General features: G+C 40.2%; 1 pseudogene; it reads left to right on the top strand.

Annotated features, from left to right (window-relative positions):
* Positions 1-948: 948 nt before the first annotated feature.
* Positions 949-10,102, top strand: part of LOC136386827 (histone-lysine N-methyltransferase PRDM7-like) — a 94,929-nt pseudogene continuing 85,775 nt past the window's right edge.

Genomic DNA, 10,102 nt, shown 5'->3' with positions numbered 1-10,102 from the left:
AATAAAGCTTTTGTATTTTCACCGCTGTTTCCCTGAGATTGCTGTTTAAGAGTGGGAACATGATTGAAAGGACAAGAAGAGTGATAATTGCCACAGCTATTATTATGCCTATATCAGTAGCCAGAGAGGTCAGGCCATGCACAGAAAACATTCTTTTAATGTTTTCAACAAATTGATCAGCTACTTCTGAGGCAGAGACTAAAGAGCCTGAATGTCCTAAGTTTTGTATCTGCTGATGTAATTCCTTCAAATCTAAATTAATATCACTATTATTCCATACACCTAACAAATGATTCTGTATATTATTCCATGCTATGATAGACTGATTGTATTCTAAAGGAGTTACGCATATCCACCTGAATCCTGCATGGCATCTAAGAGTCATTCTAGCCTTCATAGCTAACAGCTCATTACCTATGTGAATAAAAGCCTCCTCTAAAGCATTCACTTTCATTTCTAACTTTCTATCTATAGTCTCCTGTACTGTTAATGCAAGAGATATATTATGAGATAAACTATCTACATGATTTGCAGTGTGAACTGATTGAGCTAAAGCAGTGGTGGAAGCAGGTACAGATCCTATAATAGCAATAAGAGTAGTAATTCCCAAAATCAATTCAGCAACAAATCGCTTTCCTTGATGGTGAGCAAGCACTTCAGAAGCAGCCTGTAGTGCATGCAACCCTGGGTCTTCATACTAAGGCTGAGACAGACTAACAGGTAACTTCACATAAGGTGGCTGCTGCAGAATAAACATGACTTGAGCTTTGGTGTCATAAGATAGACAGTTTGTTAAAACACAGCGAGAGCAGGAAATGCTAAACATAGAATTATAAGTGCTAACAGAAAAATTACTGTTCATTGTAGCAATCAAGAGTACATAAGGAGCCTGTACACAAGCCTGAACAAAAATATTCTGAACATGATAAGGGTGAGGCCTAACCAAATATGTTGGTGCAGCAGCTGCAATTAGCTGCCAAAGCTTTGTTTGATACCTGGTGGTTGACTCATCCTGATAAGTTAACTGTGCAGGTATCCATCCAGTAGACTGCCAATGTGTGATGATTTTATTTAAAGGATTATATTTATCTGACCAACTGTAATCGTCTCTCATTTTCTGCACTAATTTTCTATAACCATATTCAAAATAAGGACTAGAGCAATCTTGTACAGAGAAATTAACAGCATATGCAGTATAATTCATATAATTGTAATATGCACATTCTTGCCATGGGGGAAAACCAAATCTATTTTCCACAGACCACCAGTAAGGCTCTTGAGTTGCCTTTTTTGGAGGATAAAGTTTACATGGGTGAAATCCCTTAGGAGGCAATGTAACAAAATTATACTCATGGGTGTCAGGGCCTCCAGGCATTAAAATTGTGAGAGACCATAAGTCTCTTGTAATGTGTCCAGGTTTATTACTTTTAGGAGAGTCAGTCAAAGTAGTCTTAAGTGTAGTAGGAAAACACCCAGAAATGTTGCGAGTATTATTAAACATAAAACATATAGGTACCTTATTCGTTTTTCCATGAAATGAGAAATTTGAATCAGTTTTATGCATAATAAAAGAACTACATGATCCTCCCAAAAAGTTAGTATGATAATTAAACACAGGTATATCATCTCCTCCCCAAGTAACAGGCTTAACTAATGGTGGATTTGGAATATAAGCCCAATAAGATTTGTTTTGTTCAATAGCCTCAACATTAAGTACCTGAATTGAAAGTATAGCTAGCATAGCAATAAACATATTAACAGGGTTACAATGTATGTTTTGTCGATGACAAATTAAATCAGCCCTCTCAGTCAATGCCTTCAACTGGTCCCAGGTTGGTGGCTTGACTGTCCGAGTAGAGTGAGCCATCCATTGACTATGATAGGGAGGTCGTCTAGCTTCCTGTAGTGACAGTTGCTGCATCACTCGAGTAACAGGATCATACAGAGAGTTCCTTGATGGCCTTTGCTGGAAAGTCACTGGTGACGTAGGTGGCACAGGAGTCTCCTTCTGGCTGGGATGGGGCAGCAGATTTCTAGAAGTCTTAGTGGGATAAATTACTGATTGTCTTTTTAGAAATTGCAGCAGTGAGTGAGCAGGAAGATGAAATAAAACCTGCCCTGTAAAATTACTAAAAGCAATTTGCCATTCTGAATTTAGCTGTAATAATGCTTGAAATTGATTCTTATTATAAGGAACAATGACTTCCGTCATTTCTTTACCAAACAACTCTCTGCTGCAGTTTCTTTCTTTAATTATAAGAGTAGCCACCAAATTGGTATAGGGCATAATAACTTTCTTGTGAGAGACAGGTAAGTGAAGCCACTCTAGAGGGCCATTCTGCCACAAACATTCGGTAGGAGTGTGTTCAGGGGCTAAAATCACAAGCTTCCATGGTTCCTCTATAATAATTCTGACTAAATGTTGATTATTAATTACTTCTTCTATTTTCCTAAGAGCTTTTGCCGCTTCTTCTGTGAGCTCCCGAGGAGAAGTTGGATCAGCATCTCCTCTCAAAATATCAAACAATAGCTTAAGCTCTGCTCTAGTTAATTTCAAATAGGGTCTGATCCAATTCATGTCTCCCAATAATTTTTGATAGTCATTTAGAGTTTTTAAATGATCTTTTCTTAATTGTAACTTTTGAGGACTGATAATGTCTGTAGACAGAACACGTCCCAAGTAATTAAAAGGTGGCTGTACTTGAATTTTTTTCAGGGGCAATTTTTAATCCAAAATTTTGTAAAGACTGAGTTGTTTCTTGTAAAATATTATGCAATCTTTCCCAATCAGGCAGAGCAAGTAAAATATCATCCATATAGTGAATTAAATAAAGATCAGGATATTTTAATCTTATTAGATCTAAAGCTTGATTCACAAATTTTTGACAAAGCGTGGGACTGTTTTTCATTCCCTGGGGCAATACCTTCCACTAATATCTCTCATAAGGTTGTTTAAAATTTTCTGATGGCAAACTAAATGCAAACCTTCGACAATCCTGTGTAGCTAATGGTATAGTAAAAAAGCAGTCCTGTAAATCTATAACAATTACACTGTAGCCATGAGGCACCGCAACTGGTGAGGGGTTTAAGGGTTCTTATTCACCTATATAAATCATTTCCATATATCTGGAGCTATTTGGAAAAAGACAAAACAGCATTATTAGCTGGATCAAACAAAAGAGAGTAAAAGTTTGCAGGAGAAACAGGTTCAGCATTTTCTATAGGACTCCAGCGTCTCTCAGCTGTTGAATAATCCTGTATATCAGCAATCAAAAGAAATTTTTTAAAGTAAGAAGCATGATAAAGAAGATTTGCAGGAGTTTCAGTATACGAGTTTCCTATATTCATAAAAACATTTCTACTCCATTAATTAACAGGCAATTTAAAGAACACGTTAAAGCTGGAAAATTCTACTGTGACTTTTATTTTTTTTCTATATTAAAAAAATCTAGACCTTTGTTAGGTAAATCTACTCCGCTTCATGCTCTGCAGCAGCAGCAAGCAGCCTGAAGCTTGAAGCAGTTTAGTCAAAATCAACAAGTCTTTAGGATTCCTATTTCATACTATTTAAATTTAAATGAGCATGCTTTACTTGTTTCAATTAAAATTATAAATTTGTAGGGATAATATATTTATAATATTAGAGCCAGCATATTCAATTTTTGCATGCAAGAACTTAAAAAATCACATTTAGACAACATTAAACAAAGACCAAACACAAACAAGAATCAGACAAAGTAGACAAATCAGACAAATTAGAGAGAAACCCGGGATTTTAGAGATTAGAATATGGCCTGCTTGATTTTTACACAGGGCTATTTTGATTGGAACATTAAGGATAGAAACTAAACAAAACTCTCTCTTGAAAAGTTTCAAGAACGGCCATTTATGAGACTCTGTTTAGCCATATCAAACAGGTGTTCCCTTTGCCCTCTTTTCAGGCATAGAACAAGAAAGAAATAAAATGAGTTGAGAGAAAGAGAAGAACAGAAAAAACTGTAATTTTTCCAAACTCTTAAGTCCTTCTATTTACTAAAGAAAATCGGATAATAACACAACTTTAAAACTCATCTCAGTCTTCTAATCATTCTTAAATTCTAATACCTGCTACAACCGGCAGCTGATATACCTCCATTTCAACCCCCACAAGAGACTTGCTTCTCATATTTTGCCTTTTCAAGCAGGTAACTTTCTCCAGATAAACAGGCTTTAGCGACTTGTTTCCAATCATAAGGAGTCATCCAATTATGAGAAACTGTTTTCACCAAAGACATAATATACAGAGAGGTGGGTCCATATTGACTGCAAGCCATTTTCAACTCTTTCAATAATTTATAAGAAAGCGGCTCCCATGTAGGAATCCCCTCATCATCAAATTCACCAGCCACAGCCACAGGAAAACATAATGCCAAATCAGTTTCCCCTTGGTTGCAAGAAGCTTGAATTGCCTTCTGCAACCCTGTTAACCCTGAGGATTTTTTCTATTCATTAACATCTAATGATTGTACTGGTAGAGGCAAAGACATTTTAATAGCCTTATTTTTATCCGTTTTGTCAGTCTTGGAGGAATATAATATGGGCAAGACTGTTTTTGACTTCCAATCCTCATTATCCCTATTATATTTAGCTGCATCATCTTCTAATTCAGCCTCATCAGATGGTGATAAATGATCTTTACCATCATTCTGATGTTTACTTAATTTTAAAGAGGCCATATCATAATCTGTTCTATCTTGAGACTGCCTTCTATTTCTAATTAATGGAGTCTCTTCTTGTGGAGGAGCAGTTGACTTAGAAAATTTATGCATCTCATGTTCTGGATCTAAAGCATCTTTAATCAAGCTCCATAAAGCAAATGTATCAACTGGGACACTTTCTGGTCCATGTATCTCATAATAAACTTTTAAATCTTCTCCAACCTTAGCCCATGTCTCAAGACTCAGCGTTCCCTCATCTAGAAACCATGGAGAACATTCTTGTATGAAATACAGAAAACAAGTTACTTGTTGAGGGGAAACACTAACTCCTTTTAGGGAAAGTGTATACTTAATGACTTCTATAAAGAGTCTTCTTTCTTTAGACTCAATATGGCCCATGACTTCTCAAAATCTTAAGTTCTAAAATTCTCCAACTATCCTCACCCTGTCTTTCTTTCAGGGGGGTCTGCAGTACCCTGAGTGGAGTCCGAGCCATCCCGAGAAAACGAGGGGGGATTACCTGTGGGTCCCTGTTTCAGGCGCCAAATGCCGGGGTCCAGCCCCGGGGGAGATTCAGGGGTCCCACAGGAGGAGACGGCATCAACAAAATCAAGTGAGAGAGCTGAATTCTTTTCTTTCTCTTTATTCTCTGGTTAGCATTTACTGCCAGGCATCTCTGCCAAATGCTAGTACAGCTCCTTTTTTTTTTTTTTTTTTAGTGTTCAATCTTTTTATTTTTTTTTTATATATAATTTTATTTTTTTAATGGGGTGACATCAATAAATCAGGATACATATATTCAAAGATAACAAGTCCAGGTTATCTTGTCGTTCAATTATGTTGCATACCCACCACCCAAAGTCAGATTGTCCTCTGTCACCTTCTATCTTGTTTTCTTTGTGCCCCTCCCCACCCCCTATCCCTCTCCCATTCCCCCTCCCCCCTGTAACCACCACACTCTTATAAATGTCTCTTAGTTTCACTATTATGTCCCACCTACGTATGGAATAATACAGTTCCTGTTTTTTTCTGATTTACTTATTTCGCTTCGTATCATGTTATCAAGATCCCACCATTTTGCTGTAAATGTTCCGATGTCATCATTTCTTATGGCTGAGTAGTATTCCATAGTGTATATGTGCCACATCTTCTTTATCCAGTCGTCTATTGATGGGCTTTTTGGTTGTTTCCATGTCCTGGCCACTGTGAACAATGCTGCAATAAACATGGGGCTGCATGTGTCTTTACGTATCAATGTTTCTGAGTTTTTGGGATATATACCCAGTAGAGGGATTGCTGTGTCATAAGGTACTTCTATTTTCAGTTTTTTGAGGAACCACCATACTTTCTTCCATAATGGTTGTACTACTTTACATTCCCACCAACAGTGTATGAGGGTTCCTTTTTCTCCACAGCCTCTCCAACATTTGCTGTTACCTGACTTGCTAATAACAGCTAATCGAACAGGTGTGAGGTGGTATCTCATTGCCGTTTTGATTTGCATTTCTCTAATAGCTAAAGAAGATGAGCATCTTTTCATATATCTGTTGGCCATTTGTCAGCTCCTTTTTTATACACACACACCAAGTTACAATTACATGGTATTAATCATTGCTTCTGTTTCACTATATTTACATGTTTCCAGATAACAGTTAATTTATATCTATAAACTACAAATCAGGTGGCAATTCACTCAAAGTACAACTAAAAAATAACTTGAATAGCAATAACAACATCGGTAAAAGCTTTTAAAGGATTGGTACTAACTAATAACTCCTCTTTACTGTTGTTGTGAGTCAAGGGACAGAGAGAGATTAACAGACGAAATCATTAAGGATTAGCAAAGGACCACCACTTGCTCAGGCAAATGGCCTTGAGTTTATGCAGTGTCCTAACTTTTCTCACAAGATTTCAAAAGGCTTGCCCATTAAGAAATTGACATAACATTAAGAGTAACTTTTACTTAAAGATATATAGAGTGCACTTGCAAGATAGCTTAGTAGCAACATAATTTCAGAAGACATTTATTGCCATTGCTTCTATGGATGCCCCCCCATTCCTCTCATTATCTGAAGAAAAATATCTTGGAAAGTACACAAACCTCATGAGAGTGTCTCACGGAGAAAGCCCAGCAACTCCCTTCAGTCATAAAACAAGTCTCTTAGCAAAACATTCTTTTCTTGCTGACTGCGTTCCCATCCCAGGCCACGCAATGGGCCATTCCATTACTCCTTTCCTAAGATTCTATTGTCTAGTCAAATTTTATTTATTTACTATATTCACACACTAGTTAAGTTCTAACTATATTCTTCTCAGAGTGTTCCACCATCTGCAGGTCAGGTAAGCAAGAAGAAAGGAAAGTTTCTCTACTCTATCACATGAAAAGGCTAGGGAGAAAAAATGTTGAATTAAGTGAAGGCCAAAAGGTGCTCTGTGCACAGCCACTGCCTTCTACCCATACACAAGTCACAATCTATTCTTTCTATCATGATTAAGAAGAAATTCTCCTACAAACTTAACCCTTTACGAGGGATATCATAGCCAGCCTCTTATGTTTATGAGCCCAGTTCAAGGGGCTTACAGGCTTCTCTGTGGAACTCACACCCTCTGTCTCATTTCCCAAGAAATTTCTACGAATCTACAGGGAAAGCATGGTACTATTATCCCTGTGCCATAAATAATAGCACACACCCAGAAAAGGGGGGATATAAGGTCAGATTAATTCAAAAAGTCAAAGGGGGAAGTATCATTGTGCCTTTCTTTTGTGGTGACTTTGTCAACCCACAGCTATTAGTCTTCACTGCGGTGACTCTGTCAACCAGCAGCCATTGGTCTTCTCTGCTGTGACTTTGTAAATCAGCAGTTTTTGATCTTCTTCTGCTGTGACCTTGTCAGCCAGCAGTTGTGGGTCTTCTCCTGCTGTGACCTTGTCAGCCAGCAGTTTTGGGTCTTCTCCTGCTGTGACCTTGTCAGCCAGCATTCGTTGATTGGCTCCCGACATACTACCCATGAGGAGACCTGTGAGTCAGGCTCATAGTCCAATGACCAATCACCATCATGCACCTCATTTAAAATGACAAGTAACAAAACTCTTTCCTCTCTGCTGGAGACACACAGGCTTCCCCTCTGAACCCTAGCTGATGGAAGGATGTGATAAATCTGATCCCCACTGACTGATTTCAGGACCTCTTCCTTCCCCTTATTGTGACACTGCTCCTTCACTGCCCTCTCTCAGGGGAGCCAAGGTGTTCACAAGCTACCAGCTTGTTCCCTGTCAGGCACAAAAACCATTCAACCCATCACACAGATCTTTCCTGTAGTCCCAGAAAGCCATTAACTATGTGATTATAATTTCAAATCCATGTCTTACCTCGACACCATCCACCACTCCCTTCTAGCTGTCCCACCTTGTCTCACAGGGCTTCTCCATTCCTGCCAGGGACAATGACCCCACCCAGGATCACTTCTTTCCCTGGGACACTTGGCTGCCTCCAATCTCATGATGCTCCCCACCTACGCTCCCCACCTACGCTCCCTCCAATCCTCATATGCAACCCACACTTGTTCCCTGAGGACTAGACAGGGCCTCATATTCAGGTATGAACTGATTTAGATTTCTGGCTATGACACTCTCAGAATGACTCAGATATTCTCACACACTTGGAGCACCTCTGCTTTTTCCCAACACCCTGTCTGTACCCTTTTTGACATGGATGGAAAAAAAAGGACCCCCACCCTCCTCCACAGACATGAGTAACTCCCTGTCTGGCATGTGCCCTTCTTGTGAACAGTCTTTCTTCACTACTGTGTGTGGTTTTACTGCGTTTTTTTCTTCTTTCTGACACCATGTCGCCCTACAGAACACAGGACCTGCTCTCTCTCCCTCCACTATGCCATGAATGAGGTGGTCCATTTTCTTCACATTGCCACATTAAATGTTTTCCTGCACGTTAAGAAAAATCCTTCTTGGCCAAAACAAATGATCACCATCCAACACAGTTCAATAGGACCACATCATTTACAACTGTGTGTTCAAGAAGATAGACTTCAAGACCCAGACTGAGATCCCATTTCTGCCCCCATCTTTCAGCTCCCTGGACTGCACAACATTCCCAAATGCCTAGCTCCCACTACTCTTCCCCCTGAACTTAAATCCGGCTTGCTCCCTGGACCCCTTGGAGGCCTTCCAGAGTTCTCTTAGCTTCCCAAGAACCCTTTTCACTCTTTCCATCTCTTTCCACTAACAAACTCTACACCTAAGATCCCGTATACTTGTAACTGTACTCTGGATCCAGGAACTTTCATAGCTCCAGGACATGTCACCCTGCCTGAGGGAATAAACCTCTGAGACTTCAGATACTTCTCATCTAAGTAGTAACAGGAAATTTTTCAACCATTCAGAGACTACTGCACCCACAGGGCCAACCCAGAGTCAAGGTTCCCCTTAGCAACTGTACAATGCGCTATTATGGGTTATCACAGTACAACCCTCTTAAGTTTGTCAATACTCCTCTTTCGCCCTGACACTTCCAATGACTCGTGGCAAAATGGCTCTGAGAGGGACACACGGGGCCTCTCCACCTTTCCTATAAATGCATCTCCCCACAGTTCCCTTCCCCGAGCCTTTGTGCATTTCATATTTTGTACAGTAAAGGGCCCCAGCTCATAATGTTTCCCTAGGAATTTTAGGGCAGGAGAATAGATGAATCCTATATAAAAGACTGCCTGGGGAACTAGAAAGAGATAACTTCCTCTTCGGGATTTCAGACAGCTGCCCCAAACTGCTAACTCTAGGAAGTACCCTATGGCCAGATTTCTTAACCCCATCCACCTACTTGGTCTTCATGAGTATCGCTAGACCCCAACTGAGCTACGTTTTCTTTTGCCCCTTCCTGTCACATGGTCTATGAAACATGTGTCATCTCCTATACAAGACTCTGCCAACCCATGCCAGGACACCACACACTGCCCCGTGCCCCACCCACTCTGCACAGGAACAGCTCCCCACCACGTCCGACGAGAGTACAGGACACTGGGGAGAAGAGAACACAATGAAACTAGTTGAGCATGATGCTCTGGGAATCAGCTTCGCTTCCCCCCCCCAGAGGACTCCCACAGAGGGAGAAAGGGCTTGGACTGCAGGCTGGGGACCTACCTCCATCTCACACCCTGAACACCAAGGGAATGGACAGGAATCACAATCTCAAACCCCAGGGGTGCCTGTGGCCAGGTCCTGTAGATCCATGTTATAAATGAGGGTGGCAAGGATGGGTGCCTCAGCACTAAAGTGGGTGAGTTCTCCCCTAGCAGGCATCACCCCATCCCCTCCACAATGCCCCTGGATATCACATTAATAAACTCAGCTGAGGCCCTGCTTTCTGTGACAGAGCTATAATGGGGTGGGA

The sequence above is a fragment of the Saccopteryx leptura genome, unplaced genomic scaffold (genome assembly GCF_036850995.1).
Source record: "Saccopteryx leptura isolate mSacLep1 unplaced genomic scaffold, mSacLep1_pri_phased_curated manual_scaffold_15, whole genome shotgun sequence".
In the NCBI taxonomy this organism is placed as follows: domain Eukaryota; kingdom Metazoa; phylum Chordata; class Mammalia; order Chiroptera; family Emballonuridae; genus Saccopteryx; species Saccopteryx leptura.
The sequence above is the reverse complement of the archived record's forward strand: the minus strand, read 5'-3'. Positions and strand labels throughout refer to the sequence as shown.